Source organism: Calonectris borealis, chromosome 21, assembly GCF_964195595.1.
Source record: "Calonectris borealis chromosome 21, bCalBor7.hap1.2, whole genome shotgun sequence".
NCBI classification, from domain to species: domain Eukaryota; kingdom Metazoa; phylum Chordata; class Aves; order Procellariiformes; family Procellariidae; genus Calonectris; species Calonectris borealis.
The window spans coordinates 878,508-893,623 of record NC_134332.1 but is presented as its reverse complement, the minus strand read 5'-3'; the positions used below and the strand labels follow the sequence as shown (position 1 = coordinate 893,623).

The following is a 15,116-nucleotide window of genomic DNA, read 5'->3' as shown; positions in this document are numbered from 1 at the left end:
CCTGCGGGCGACACCGCCCTCTGCAGGCGCTGTGCATCGGTGTCCCCGGAAAAGAGGCCCGATGGGGACGCGGGGCTGGGCACGGGAGGTTCCGGGGCCGGTCGTGTTTGCCTCGGGAGCGGAGAAGCGGGCGCGACGCGGAAGACTTTGAGCAACGGACGCCGGAGTTCCCGCCGCCGCTTCCGGGTTGGTGCCAGGTGAGTGGCAGGAGCCGGCGGCCGCACCGGGGCAGCTCCGGCTCCGCGGAGGCCCACAGTCACGGCGGGGCCGCGCCGCCGCTGGGCGCGGTTCCCCGCGCAGCCCCAGGGTGGGAGGAAGCGCGGCCCGGCCCTGTGCGGAGGAGCCCGGCGCGGCGCAGCGGACTTTGAGCATCGGAAGCCCGAGAGGAGCGGCGAGCGGGGCGGGCGGGCGGGCGGCGGCGAGGCCGCTCCGGGTGTACGCACTTCGCACCGAAATAAAGCCATGAAGCGTCTCTCGGCCTCCCTGGGTGGCGCCTCCCGGCGGAGCTGCGCGCGGGGCGGCAATACGGTAGCGGGGGTCGCGCACCTGCCGGTATTTACGGTAGCCCCCCGCGCTACGGTGGCCGGGAGGCTCCGGGCCGGCCCCTCACGGCCGGTGTTTGGAACGGGCCTCGGCCTTGGGCTTCGGCCGGCGGTGCTGCCGCCCCCCTTCCTGCCGAGGGGGCCCCGCCTGAGGTAAGGCGGCAGCCGGCCGGCGCCGGGCTGCTTCCCGCCCCGCTTCCCGCCCCCCGCCGCGGGGCCGCTCCTGAGGGGCCGCCCGCGGCACCGGCCGGGGTGTGCGGCGGCTGGCCCGGAGCCGGTCGCCTGGCGCTGGGGGCGGCGCGGCGGAGCGGCACGGCGGGCTTCTCTCCTGCGGGGGAAGCGCTGAGGGGGCACGCAGGCAGCCCGGGCCGCGGGGTGAAAAACGCGCGTGTGGAGGGAAGGGAAGGACAGTTAGTGCAAACTGCAAGTTCGTAATTACGGATAATTACATGCTCTACAGTCTTTGCTTGGTTACCATACATAATTACGTGGCTTACAGGTAATTGGAGTGAATTAATTACAAGTTATCAATGGAAGCCAAAGGAATCTATGGCGGTCCTGTTATAGGCAACAGCGGAAGTGTTGTGTTTTCAAACAGCTTAGTGTTAAACAAGTTGGTTGAGCTCCCTGTCCCCGATTTTAAATGTTCTGGAAAATGGGGAAAAAGATTCAGTGGGATTGGAAGTACCACGAATATTGTCCACGTGTGTGGAAAGATTAAATGTGTTTTAGGAAAACAAAAAAAGCAAGTTTGTTAACCTGATATCAGTAGCAGGAATAAAATAAAATGAGTGGCTAAAACATTGTAAATAATTAGATACTACAAATACAATGAATGTAGAGATTAAAGCCTGAACAACATATGCTTGAAAAAGAGACCCCCTCCCCCAACAAGCTGGTGTTCCCTCTTGAGAGAGGGCTTCAAGATCTGGTTAAGTCAACTGTTGATGTAGTTAGTATCACATACTTGAATTTCTCTGAGGAATTTGACCATAGTGTGGCCTGACAATTTAATTAAACAAAGGTAGTGTTGTATGGCAGCAAGGCAAAATTTAATAATGAGCTTACGAACAAATCATGCATCTTGATCATTAATTGGAAGACATAAATGAGTGGGCTATTTACAGTCAGCTCCTCCACTTACCAATTCTTTGTTCAAATACTAATACTGACTTAAATTATCCAAAAGAAGGTTTATAACCTTTGCTGTTAAAGTTTACTGATGACAGAGAGGCAAGATGGTCAGTGACAAGACATTACTGCTGTAGCCTGGTCTGACCTTCCTGGTTAGATGGTTCCATGTGGGAGAAGGATCGCAATGTAATAAAAAAGACTGTGTAAAGTCTAGAAACCATGATAGCTTCCTACCACAAACACAGAGGTGGCAGAGAGTGACTTACAGGATTTAGTTGCATCAGTGACACAATTTAGACTTCACTGTTGTGGGAAGAGTTGACTTGATTGTTGGGTTTTTTTTTTTCTTTTTTTAAAGAGAATCACATTGGAATGGTCATGTGTGTGCACATGGTGTTGTTAGAATGGGCTACGAGAACATAATCTCCAGTTACAGTAGCTCTCAAGTAAGATATGAAAATACTGGAGAGTTCAGAGGAGGCCACAAAAATGCTCTGGTTCTGGAAAAAAAGCCATGTAATGGACTTAATGAACTCAGTTTATTCAGGCACATCCAAGAGAATAGGGTTAAGTGACTCAGCCACTCTGTGGAAATCCGTGCCTATGGGAAAGTTATCTGATAGCTGAATATTTTCAGTCTTTCCAACAAAGACATAATGAGGTCCGGTAACTGAAAGTCAAAGCTACACAAATTCTTTTAAATATGACACAATTTCCTAGCAGTGATGGAGGTTAATTATAGGAATAGTTTACAGGAGAGGTTAAAGGCTTGCCATTATTTGGAGGTCTTAAGCTGAAACGATAACAATTTTGAAGATGGGCTTAAACTTGAAATCTTGGGCAACTTGCTGGTGCAAGGATGCCCATGTGGTTTGGGGGAAATCGGTGTGATTGTCAGTGAGTCACTTTCTGGGACTCTGTACTTCTTAGTCTGCTGCAGAAATAGCAGGATTTTTTTTTTTTTAATGTTGCTTAAAGGGCTGTAGTTCTAAATTAAGATAGGTTTAAGCAATCTTATGCTTTTGGATGAACCTCTGATTCAAGGGGGAATTCCGCATGCTGTTCTTACAGAGGAAAGTTAGGTTAAAGTAGTGTGTTCTTCCTCCACTGTTCTTTAAATTGTCAGAATTTGGCCACTCAGTGAGTGGGCAAACGGGTGTGCTATATTATTTCAGAGAATCCCCTCCCTCACCTACTATGTCTTCCCCATACGTTTGCAGTCTGATCTGGATTTGAGATCAGGAAAGGATTTCCAGCAAAGTCTGATTTGTTAAGGCATCATACGAGTTTCTCACCCTCAGCCAGAGCATAGTTTTCAGGCTGGGACTTTCTGCTGGCACTGTTTTTATCTCATCAGGTTCTTGTAAAGGGATTTTGGGATCTATTTGTCTCAATGTATTGTTTCAATAGGATGAGAGTGCTTTCAAGGTAGTAGGTTTTATAAAGGGGTATTGGATGATAGGGTCAACTAGAGGATCTGTCGACTCACTCTGAAATTATGACTTTTTAATTAAAATAAATAATAAATCTCCCTGTGCTTCCGTGAATAGTGAAACTCTGCCTCTTACGTGTGCTCTGAGGGCTTGCTACCTCCCTGGTTTTCTACGGAAACAGGCACCTACCCGTGGCTGTGTGTCAGCTTTTCGGCACAAGTGTCACTAATAGCCATGACTTCTGGTTCCATGTTTTTTCTCACTGTATACACAAGCAATAGAGCAGGAATAATCAAATTTTAGCATGTGGAGTAGAACCAGCAAAATGCATATTCTGGAATGTAAATGATCCATCAAAAAACCTTTGTTTGGAGTTTTTAAGGCAATAATGCTGTCTATTAGAAATCATAATGCTCACCTGCACAAAGTTTGTTGGTGCTTACAGTTTAGCACTTGCAGCAAACTTTTCTCAGCTCTCTTTGTTGGGGGAGTTGAACATGCTGCTCGTATGAAACTGCACCAGAGAAATGTGCGGTGCACAGAGCATGCACACAAGTTCAGAAGGACTACACTGCAACATTTCAAATTGTTCCTTTTCCAGTCACACAAAGTAGTGTATGATTAAGTGATCCTTAATGTAATGGCCATGGCAAATAGGAATTGGCAAAACTGAAACAAATGTAATTTCTGTTCTTCTCCAAAGGCAGCCTGGAGAGAGGTGGGAGGCAGAAGTGGGTGGTCTCTGTTCAACTCTGCAAGGAAGCTCTGTTATGTTATAGCTTGGATCTTAATGCAGAGGTGGATGCATTCAGAAGAGAAGTGTGGAAAGCTGGAGGATAAAGCTCTTATTTCTTTCGTGAATCCACGTGAAGCTTTGGTGTTGCAACATGGGGCCTGGAAGGTGAGAGTCTTCTCCAGCTGTTTGAGATCGGGAGTAGGATGTCCTTTCCCAGCTGTGTTACCTCCCTGCTGGATGATTTGAGGCAGATAATGTTTTATGGTCTACAGATAAAAATCAAGCAAGAAAACCCTGCTTACATAATTAATAACTTCTTTTGTCTCAACTTTGCCACTTGCTTGGGATGATGCTCTGGGAGTAGTCCTTTGTGTTGGCTCTAAATAGAAACAGATCTGTTTGAGAGTTGAGGCAATTGCTATTGTTAAAGAAATTTCTTATATAAGAAAAAAAATTCACGTGTTACTGATTCTTCTAGAATAATCCTCTTTGCAGTGTCTTTGCAAGAAATAGGTGGGCCGATGAAGCTAAAGAAAGGTTAAGTGTTTTGGAATCTGATCAGACCGCAAGCAGCTAAAAATCCTTCACCTTCACCTATAAAACATGAGAGTCCTGTTCCTTCTCTGACTGATGTATTCCAGTGGCAGAGAGTTGTGTGTTACCTGCACTTAAAGTTGCAACACTGTGAATCTGGAAGGAGAAGGAAATTGCTAATGAAGAAAAAATAGATATAAATAATGGAAGAATTAAGCAAAGGAAATAGTTTTAATTTATGTTGTCTAAGCATTTAAACAGCAACAGCGCTAGAACCAATTTGGAAACTAATATATAAGGCGTGGTTAACGTTGGCGTCCTGATACAGAGCTGGGAGCTGCTGTTCCTACAGGCCTTACCTGATGGTAGCTAGCAAAATAAAAAATAGTGTCAAAGTCTCTCTTTTCGTCGTAGTACAGAAGCCAGATTCTCTGCTCAGTGCTTCAGTATTAACCATAACTGAGTCTGTTCGTGAAAGCGTAAGCTGCAGATTTATATCAGTGTAGGAGAGATCTGACTCCTGTGCATTTTACTAAGTGCATGTTGCTAAGCTTAGCATTACAGTGGTTTTTGTTATATGTTACCAAGATAGAGCAGAAGAGCCTCTAGCTCTAAATGTATTTCATGCATTTAAATAAATTCCTCTTTATTACATCTCCAGCTCTGCCAAGAACATGGTCACGCTTTACGTTAAGTTTAAATGTTTGGCTACTGTCATTTTAGACTGTTCTTTTCTGATTAAAATAATGCTGTTCTATTTTATGGCTAGCTATACCCTCCAATGTGATCTATTCTTGGCTGTTGCTCATCTTGCCTTCAAAAAGCAGAATACTTTACAATACAAGGGGTTACCCTCCTAGCAATGCACGTAACTGCATGGTTCAGTTACTAATTTCAGAGGGTTTTTTTGCTATTACATTTTTCCGCATTTTTCGTTCTGTGCTGAAACTTTCTGCTATGTTTTCAAAAGGCACTTTATGATAATTTTTGATTTTCACGCAATTTCATTGAGCCTTGTTTGGGTTACGTGTTCATGAAAGAATTCTCTTTTTCAAAACATCCAGGACACTGTCTGTCTATCCACTGCTGATCTTTTTAATATCAAACTCTGCCTGAACTTCCTCAAGGAATAAGCTGTTACATCAGGAAAAAAGTTGCCTGGATCACAGCAGTGCTGTGAGGAATGTTTGAAAATTTGAGAGAGAGTACAGGAGGAACTTTGCACTGCTTGGGAAATGCTTGCTGTATAAAACTGCTCCATGTGGGTTTTCTTAGATTATACAATTGCCTGTAAATTTTTGGAAAATACTCCTTGGGGACTAAAAATCTCCCACTGTTACAAACTAAAGGGAAATGGGTTTGGGTTTTTGAGGAGGGGAGTGCAATTTTGCTTTACAGGATAAATAGCTGCTGTTTCAGACTGTGCAAAGTGGGTTTTTAGTAGCCATGTAGTCGAAAGCGTTATTGTTTGTTTTTTGTTTTGTAAGTAGTGGTTGCCACTGGGTCATTCGGATGGATGGGAGTGGAGGTTTCCTGATGATGTTCTCTTTGTTAAAGTGGATAACCTGCGTGGATGAGGAGGATGGTTCTCTGAATGTGTTATAACATCGGTATGGTGTTCTTGTTAGCCTTTTGTGACTCTTAGCCACATGATCTTAACATTACAGTAAAGATGTTTAGCAAGAAGTAAAAATGTTGGCGTGTATGTAAGGCTGCGGTTCAGGAAAACATTTGACGCCTGCTGATCTCTGTCCTTCCAAGATAGCACTTAATGAGGTGCCCAAGTTAGGATTGCTTCAGTGGAGCTTATGTGTTGTGTTGGTAAGTGTACAGAAAGCTCGGCATGTTAACAGGCCTGTTTGCTTCCTTGCAGCTCTGTGGCGGCAGCGGAATCCCCCGACATCACTCAGCAGATCACGCCTTGGCCGTCCTCCTTGCGGGGTGAGTTTGCTGCGTCTCTGGACCCGAGTCTGTTCAAAGGCATTTGACAGCACGGGGACAAACTCCACGTTTGGCAGGATGGGGGCAGCACAGCTTAAGGAGTTCCTGCCCTTGTCTGAGCTTAGAAAAGGATCATTTTCGACTTTGATGACTTTGTCCCTCTCTTTCACCTTATGCTTGTAGCTTGGGTGTTCGCAGGACGACTGAGTGGGGTGCCTTGGTGCAGGGCGGGGTGGGAGGGAGAGCGCACCAGTTGCATAGGCTGCTACGACTGTTCTGATCCCACGCTGAGAAGCTGTGCCCTCCTTGCGTATTTATAGGTAGATCTTTAAGTGGAACAGTCCTATTCTGACAATTTGACATCGAGATTATTAAAATTAATTTCTGTTCTGAGGATCAGTATCAGCTTTTCTGTGTGGAGTTTGTTTCTGGAAGCAATACAAACATCTTTTGTTTCAGGATGTTTTATTAGTTTATGTAGGTAGGTGAAAGGGAACTTGACAATAAACCAAGTACCAGTTGTACAAACTTGTAGCAAATACTGTTTCATAACTGTTGTTTGTGTGACCACTCTTAGATTAAGACATCCTTTCAAATAAGCAATATTTTATGGTACAGCAGTGTATTAGGGAATAGATTTATGAGGGTTCCATTTTGATTTGTGAACTTCATTCATTATATTACTTTATTTTTGTAAAGATTGATTTAACTACATGCTATGTTGAAAAGTTACCCAGCAGTTCCTTACAGATAAAGTAGATTGTGTAGAACTCAGTTTATCTTCAAAAGTTATACTGGGTCAAGTGCCCTGGGACCTCATCTGATTCAGTATCCTTTCTTCTCTCAGAATGGGTGAACTGTGATCTTTCTCTGTAGTACAGCTGCCTACTGAGATATTTACCAATGGGGGCTTGCATAATACAAGGAAATATAAAATGTCTGTGCAGGAGCAGTCACCAGTTAGCGTATATCATCTGTTTTCCCCTTTTGTTCAAATGGAAACAAAGCTTGGTGTTTAATGAGAAATTTCTGGAAAGTCTCATTTTGCGTTTTTCTAGTCTCCCTTATATATGTTCTGAAATGTAGCTGCAGCCTCGTTAGAGGGCACTCTTGAATAACACGTCAGACCGCTCACCACATACTCTTCAGAGGAAAGTCCTGATGCAAATGCAATTTGCCACCCCAAAGTAGAAAGTATGAAGCTCGAGATGGATTACCCTATATACTTCGCTATCTTATGATTCCAGGCAAGATTGACCACGTTCCGGGCTGATTTAATACTTGTGCTGTATATGGAACATAGCAACAATCTATTCGGTAATTCACTATAGTTTTTCAACTATGGATTAATTAATTTAAATGACTTACTTTTCTCATGGCCTTTACACCATAAGCTGTCTTGATCCTAAACATATGTCCATTTTAGAACTTTTTTTTTTAATTGTTGCTATCATTGAAAAAAAAAAATCCTTTAGAACAATAAGTTGCTTCAGAAACACTTGGGTTTTAATTCCAGTCCTTACATCAGTTCCTTTGAATAGCTTATCATCTCTTCTTTTACTTTCCTTCTGTAATAAAGAGGATAATGATTTTTACCTTGGGAGAATTAATCAATGTCTATAAATGTGCTTTGAAATCTGAAGTGTTTCAGAATTTTTTAAAAAAGTAATTAAAATATTGAACAAAGCAGGAGTCAGGAAAGTCAAATTTAAGACCACGATTATTGCTCAACTGCTTTGGTACTTCTTCTGTTCTGGCAAGATTATAGAGCCAGATCATTTGCATTACTTTTGACTTTTCTTGATGTTTTTATTTTTTTGTCCGAGGAGAAGCATTCTTTATATGCAGGAGTCAGATTGTCTGTAAACATAAACATAATCTTAACTTTGTCCAAAACATACCTTGTTTTGCTTTTAAAAAAGCATACCAAACCGGTGTAACTTGAAACGTTTTTCTGGGCAATTAGCACTGAATCATACCCACACTGGATAGGCTTGGCAAAACTCAAGTGCACGATTCCTATGCTGGAACCATGCCTACATAGCATAAACCTCAGCTTTACTATATTGCTCTACTTAGCCTCTAAATTCCCACTTCTGTGTTAGCATTACTGCTAGTAGCTGGGTTCTACGTAGCCACTCATCGCTGGTGCTCCTGTGCCTCTCTCAAAGATGAGAGGAGAGGCGTTGCGTGGGGGTGTGATTTGAATAAGGTCACAGAATAGGGCAGTAACAGCTATGACCAGAAACCAGTTGTCTGGCTGACTGACCATCTTCTTACTGGGAAGTATTCCTTCCAGCTGGGACTGGCACGTCTTTTTACCAGGGGTTTCGCTTTACGCAGAGGTGGCAGCTTTATCGTCTGTGGGTTAAAGATGGTAGACATTGACAACTTGAGAGTTTATCAAAGCAGATTCTGTGCTATAGCCAAAAGATAGTACTTTGCTTGGTATCCTAAAGAACTATGTAGTGCTTCCATGAACTCTAACGGCCACAAGACTCTGCTTCTCCAAAATTAAAGCAGATTAATAAGAAAAAGTACTTGTCAGGCCATCTTTCCCTCTCCTAGTTTTTAATCTCCTCTCGCACCTTCCCCTTCTTTCCCACTAGTATGGCTCCTTGTTAGCTTTTTGGCAAAGAGTGGTTGGAGTAAGGAAGGAAAGCTGAGGTGTTCCTTCATGTCTGTCCCAACTAGAGAGTGCGGGAGGAGGCAGCAGAAGCTGAGCTGAGATATGGTACCGTGTAGGTGGCTGCATATGTATGGAAAGAAGCTCTGTGGAGAGACTCCTGCAGGCTGTGAGGCAGTTGATTGGAACAAGGTGAGCAGCTCTTACAGTAAGGTCTTGGCTGGGTAGCCTTGCAAAACAGCTGTTGGGCTAAATGCAGGCACCGTGACTTCTGTACTTCCCATCTCCCACCACCTCTCATGGGAAGGTGGCAATAGCAGCTTCTCTGGGGCAAAGGCAGTGGGTCAGGGAGGGTGAGCAGCCCAGACCTGACCCAGGGGCTGCTGTGCGGCCCCCTGGATTGTTTCGGTGAGTTGGGAATAGGGCAGCAGGCAAGGCAGGCTGGACGGTCAGACTATGAGAGATGGCGTCCGAGTGACTGCATCAGCTGTAGTTTCTGAGGAAACTTTTATTTGCCTGACTGGCAAATGGAATTTAAAGTGAAATGGAATAAAAAAGGACTTCCCTGGTAGAAAAAAAACAGTTACCGAGCCTAAAGCATTTTTATCTGCGGTGTTGGGGACTGTATTTTTAATGGCTTTGAAGAGCTCAGCTTTTGTGATTTCTGTAAATGATATTAGGAATGACATTTTGAATGACAGAGGCTTTAGCCAAAATCTTCGCCCCCTCAGTGTTATACTCTGTCCCATATGTAGATGCCCTCTCATGTGTTTTACCACAAATACAGTTTGAGTGTTCTAAAAAATAATACTAATCTAGCAGCCAGCGATATCTACAGAACGTGCTGAAGAGCAGCTCCAGCGTGTTTGTATGAAATACTTTCTGCCGGTGTTGAGTAGCATCTCCTACAAATATTTTCTCACAGAACATTTCTGTGGAACTGAAAGTTTATTTTTATGATGATTTATGTTTTGGTCTTTGTCATTCTTTGAAGACTAGCTGGAGTTGTGTGGTGAAATATTTGCATGGGTTAGCCAATGCCACCTTCATGGCATGATGTATTAAATGTAATTAGTAGATGCTAGTGTCATCTTTGCATTAGCTCTGAAATCAGCTCCAGGTACCATCTGATTTTTATTAAAAAGACGGTTGCAGTTCTTGGTCCCATCTATAGTTACAATCAGTGTCGTACTTAAAATGTTCTGCCAAGTCCTCCTTATTTTTCACTGTGCATCAGCAGCAGCTTGTGTTTTTGGGATCTGGAGACCAAATGCGTGTTTCTGGGCAGTATTTTGAGGATGGCATTGTGACTGTAGTTTCTTGAGCACCACCCTGCTCTTAGCCTACCTCCAGATTGACATTCGGATATGGCAGGTTATTGTGTTGGTCTCAGAAGACATCGTGGGACAAACTGCTCTCTGATATGGGTTGGTAGCAACAACTGGAGAGTGTTTCCTGCTTAAATAAGAGTGAAAAAGCCACTACTAATAGGATTTAAGGGAAGAAGTAGAATATGTGTTTATAAAAACACAGGAGAGGAGCATAATGGGGTGAAAGCATAAATTTAGGCCAGTCTTCTGCCTAATGTAATAATGTAAATGGAGCAAGCAACTCTTCTTCCCCCCCCCCCCTCTTTTTTTTTTCAGTAGGAGCAGTTTAGCTAAGAGCCCAGTGGTGTTGGCTGGCTGACTTGTCATAGGTTTATGTGCCAAAAAGTAAGTATTTTTAAGTAAAGCAAATGCAAAACTTTGGGGATATACTTAAAACACAAAAGAAAGCAAAAAAGAACAAAACTGAAGAAACCCTTTTGTGTACAGTGTCCAAAGCAATTTTAAAATGCTCTTGTTCCATGACTAAATAAATGGTTGTTTCAGCCAACGAGAAATCTTTCCTATTGATTTATTACACCAATTTAGATATAAGCCCTCTGAGCAGGATTGTCAGTTTAATAGAACAGCTTTCTTTCTCCTTTCAGATTTAATCCACATGTTGTTGTATCAACAGAGCCTTTGTCTCTGCTCAGTTATGAGTTATCCTTTTTTAATAAAAAAAAAAAGTGAAAACACATGTTTTTTAACAGCCCCATTACAAAAAAGCGTAGGATGACAAGGGGAGAGGTGACCATCAAATAGTGACTTTGATTTGTAGGTAACTTCAAAGTGGTGCTGCAAATGAAAGAGTGAAAAATGGACCTTTCACCTCTCCCTGTCGCAATGACTGTGGAAAGCCCAACAGTGACAGGAGGAGGCAGCATTATCTTTAGCCAGGATTTCCTAGTTTTTTTTCCCCCAGCTTGTGCAGTGATGCTAAACATGCTCTTTTTAGTTAACTCTAATTTCCTTCCTTTTTTTAAAGGGGGACTTATCCAGAGGTGTATGTAATTCACATTTCCTTCCTTCCTGCCTCCCTCCCCTGCAGAGAAGGATTTCTTTCTTGGACCCCTCCTGTTTTCCAAATGGAGAGGAATTGCTCTCAGGAAACTCATGAATTTGGTATTATTTCTATACTTGGTTTTGTGAGAAAACATTTATTTGAGAATCAATGCTTACTTGATAGTGCTTACCTTACATGAAGGTTCAGAAGTGCATGTTAGAGCTGCTCAGTGAAGCAGTTCACTACATCGTTTGATTATAACCTCTATTTGGACCTTATCACACAACTAACTCCTGTAGCATCATGAATTAGTTCTGAAGATTTACTTCAATACATCCTGAACTAGCAGCTTGGTGGGCTGAATGCAGCCAAAGGCAGAACAGTTGCAATATCTATGCCTTTGGTGCTAGCCTGGTTTCTTCCAGCTTGTGTTAGACTCCAGACGGTCGTCACGGTCTCTCTTCTCTTTCAGATGTCAGCACAGCAGATCCCACCTCAAGTGTCATTATAATTACTTGCAGTGGTGTGATTTTAAAAGAAGCTAGTAGTAACGTGTCTTCAACCAGAAGGAATTTGTCTGACATTTAAAAGATTTGGCATGATCCTATTCTACTTCTCAACGTTATAAAAGAGAGTAAGAAAAGATCCACCTTAGAGGCTTTAGTAGTCAGTGATGGAAAGAAGAAGGTGGTATCCTTGCTGCCTGAAGGAGATAGCAGGCCTGGCAGTGATATTGTAGCTCTGAGGAAGGAGTGGTCTTGCTATATCAGGCAGATCCCTTGGCCCACCAAGCTCTTGAAAAAAGAACACAAAATCTTGGCAGCATGTGTGCAGATGCTAGGAACTGGCAGCATCTTTTTGTAAAGTTAAACTGGTCTCGCTTTGTCAGAGGACAGGTAAGCCAGGCAATGGTTAGCAGCCTGTGCTAAAAGAAGCAGACTGGTCATGTTTAAGGCAGCTTAGATACTATCAAATTCTCTGTATGTTAACTCTGCAAGTGTTTCTTGCACAGGAAGAAAAAAATCCATCCCTTTGAACGTGGCTGTGGAATGCAGACTTACCGGGGCGAGGGGGTTGTTTGTTTTCCTGCAGACTGGCCTTTTGTCACTGCCTGCGTTTTTCTTATGAGGGCTGAGCATACCTTTCCAACATAAGATAAAACATGGATCTTGGGAGGATTATACTTTCCAGGTTCTCTCAGACAGTCTCCTGTCCTCAAGTCTGCATTCTACCACGTTAAGTTCTCCAAACCTTGGTACTAATGGATATTTAGATCAGGTTTGGTTTTTTTTCAGTTTATCACTGTTCTTAATGGCAGCTAGCCATTATTACTTCTCAAGACAGCTTAGAACTTGAATCTTTCCAGAGCAGTGGTAAATGAAAGGGGTATTTGGCTAGCAAGAACAATTTCTTTATACGTGGATTTTGCAGGGCATTGTACTATGTTGTGCTTTCATCTAAAATATCCTTGGGCAACCTCATCCAACTTTGAAGTTGGCCATCCTTTGAGGAGCCGATTGGATTTGAAACTTCCAGACGTCCCTCCCAAACTAACTTACTTTGTGATTCTGTTTTCTGGTGGAGTTCTGGCAAAGATGCTTCTTTTGGCTTCATTTATATCTGCCTTCACGCTCAACAGCTTTCATCATATTCCCATCATAAGCAGTTCTTTAAACTGAAGTGATGTGTAAACATTAGGAACAGTTTCTAAACTGTAACATGAGTTTCCGTCCTTCATAGTTTAGTTTTTTATGCTGCCATATTCAGATTATATGAAAAATCAATTTTCTTTTATTGCTATTTATTAAGAGATAACCTTTTTTTTTTTTTGTCCTCAGACACACATGTTTTACCATGGGGCATTACAAAGGATAATTTTCTAAAAGCTAATGGGTCTTGTTCTTAGGTCAGCTTTGTTCCTTTGCACTCTTTCTTTGTTGGGAAGCTGCAGAAGAAGGAAAGACAAAGAGAAAAGAGCCTTGTTGTTATTTGGGATTTATAAGACTATATCGTTGCTGCGTTGAGTGTGTGTTGCATTTTTGAGTTAAAAACTGAAGTTAAGAAAAAAGATACTATTTTATGGATATTGGTACCTATTATTCAAACACTTTAGCTCAAATTTAACTTTATGCTGTACAGTATTTTGCTTAAAATTTAAGCAGTTGCTTAAGCACTTTGAATAGTAATGAACAATAATGTGTCTTAGTAATTCAGAAACCGTATGCTTGACAAGGGAATGCTGACAGTTTGTTGGCTTGCTTGAATTTACGATTTTATTCTGAGGGCAGAACAGGATGGTGGGGCAATTAGATGGAGTTACATATACCAAATGTATAATTTATCACATATGTACTCAAAACTGAAGTTGACTAATCTTGTAGTTCATGCTTGCTGTATGTTCAGACTTTAACCTCTCTGTTTAGATTGCCAACGTGGTGCCAATTAGTGGGACTGTGATGTGGACACTAAGGAATATAACTCACTTCACATGGGTTACCAAACAGCTAGCAGATGTTAAGCTAATGGTTCTTGGCTACTACCAGCCTGACTTGGATTTCAAACCAGAGGTGAAAGAATTTATTTCTCTCCCATTACCATTTCCCTTGGGCCATATTGTCCCGAGCATCAAGAATTCCTTCAACTTACTCTGGAAGATGATGTAAACAGTTCCCCTCCCCCTTAAACCTGTTCTCAGGGTGTCTTGTATGTTCCTTTATTTTTATGTTAATTTGCCTTCTTTGGTATTTGTTATTTGGTATTTGTTATTCTCCTGGTATTTGTTATTCTACATTTATGATAAATGGTAAATGAAAACGTAAACACCTTAAACATACAACTGAAATTCTTCACAGGAGAAGTCTGTGCTGAGTGTGTGGTACTGTACTTGTAGGTACAAACCAGGTACGTACTGTACCTGCAGCTACATCTCAGAGATGGGACGAAAGTCTATCCCAGGATAGTAACAAAGGCCACAGAAGGCGGTGGGTCTGGCTTGCCTGGGATCCTGCCTTTCTTTGGTCTCATTGCTGGATATCGTACTCTCAAACCCTGTAAAAAGTATAACTGCAAGGCCCATAGTTTTTCTTCTAGGGATGAGTCAATGCTGAATAACTAACTGGCAGATTCTGCGGCTTCTTTGGTGTGATTGAGAGCAGTAGGTAGTAGTTGTTACTCAAGATGATTTAAAATATGGTATGAAACACAGTGTAATAACTGGAAAGCATTCATCACACTTTATTTTCTGTGCTCTTTCAAGCGATAGGTATGATAAGAAGGTCTTTGTCTACATAACCTTAGCATCTTCAGGAACAGAGGTAGGGTAATGAAGGGCTCAGCTGAATGAACATAACACTTAAATACTTACTGATGCCTAAATCCTGTCTTATAACTCGCTGTATAGTCATCTGACGTGTTTAACCAGTGTGTGTAATATTAGGGCTGATGCTTTTTGTTCTCTCTCTGGTAACTTTGTCTTGCCTTCGTTGAGGATTTAGCCTTTGACCTAAAAATGTTGTCTGGAACATTATGTCCAGCATTCAGTTTTTCAGCCATTTCCTTACCTTGCTCATTTAATACTTTGATAAAAGGCAGTAGTATTGGCATAACAGATGTTTGAAAAACAAAAATCATACTTAATGAGAAGTTTTCAGTCATAGTTTATTTTCTTACTGACGTGCTATTTTGGGGTGTCAAACTTGATCAGCATCAACATGAACACCAACAGGAAGAGTTGGGTGAGAGTTAAATAACTGTCATAGTTATTTTTCAGTAAGTAATGAAAATAAACCGCTTGCAAG

General features: G+C 42.3%; 1 protein-coding gene across 5 annotated transcripts in view; it reads left to right on the top strand.

The window, feature by feature from the left end:
- Positions 1 to 42: 42 nt before the first annotated feature.
- EXD3 (exonuclease 3'-5' domain containing 3) overlaps positions 43 to 15,116 on the top strand; it is a 295,665-nt gene continuing 280,591 nt past the window's right edge. For 2 of the 5 annotated variants that reach the window (XM_075170196.1, XM_075170191.1), the window contains exons 1-2: positions 43 to 197; positions 6,253 to 6,320. The gene's annotated coding sequence lies outside the window, so the exon portion shown is untranslated. Of the gene's footprint in view, positions 696 to 3,812; positions 4,011 to 6,252; positions 6,321 to 10,592; positions 10,662 to 11,301; positions 11,439 to 13,742; positions 13,887 to 15,116 lie in introns of all 5 variants that reach the window. The other 3 variants (XM_075170194.1, XM_075170192.1, XM_075170195.1) reach the window with 3 other exon arrangements.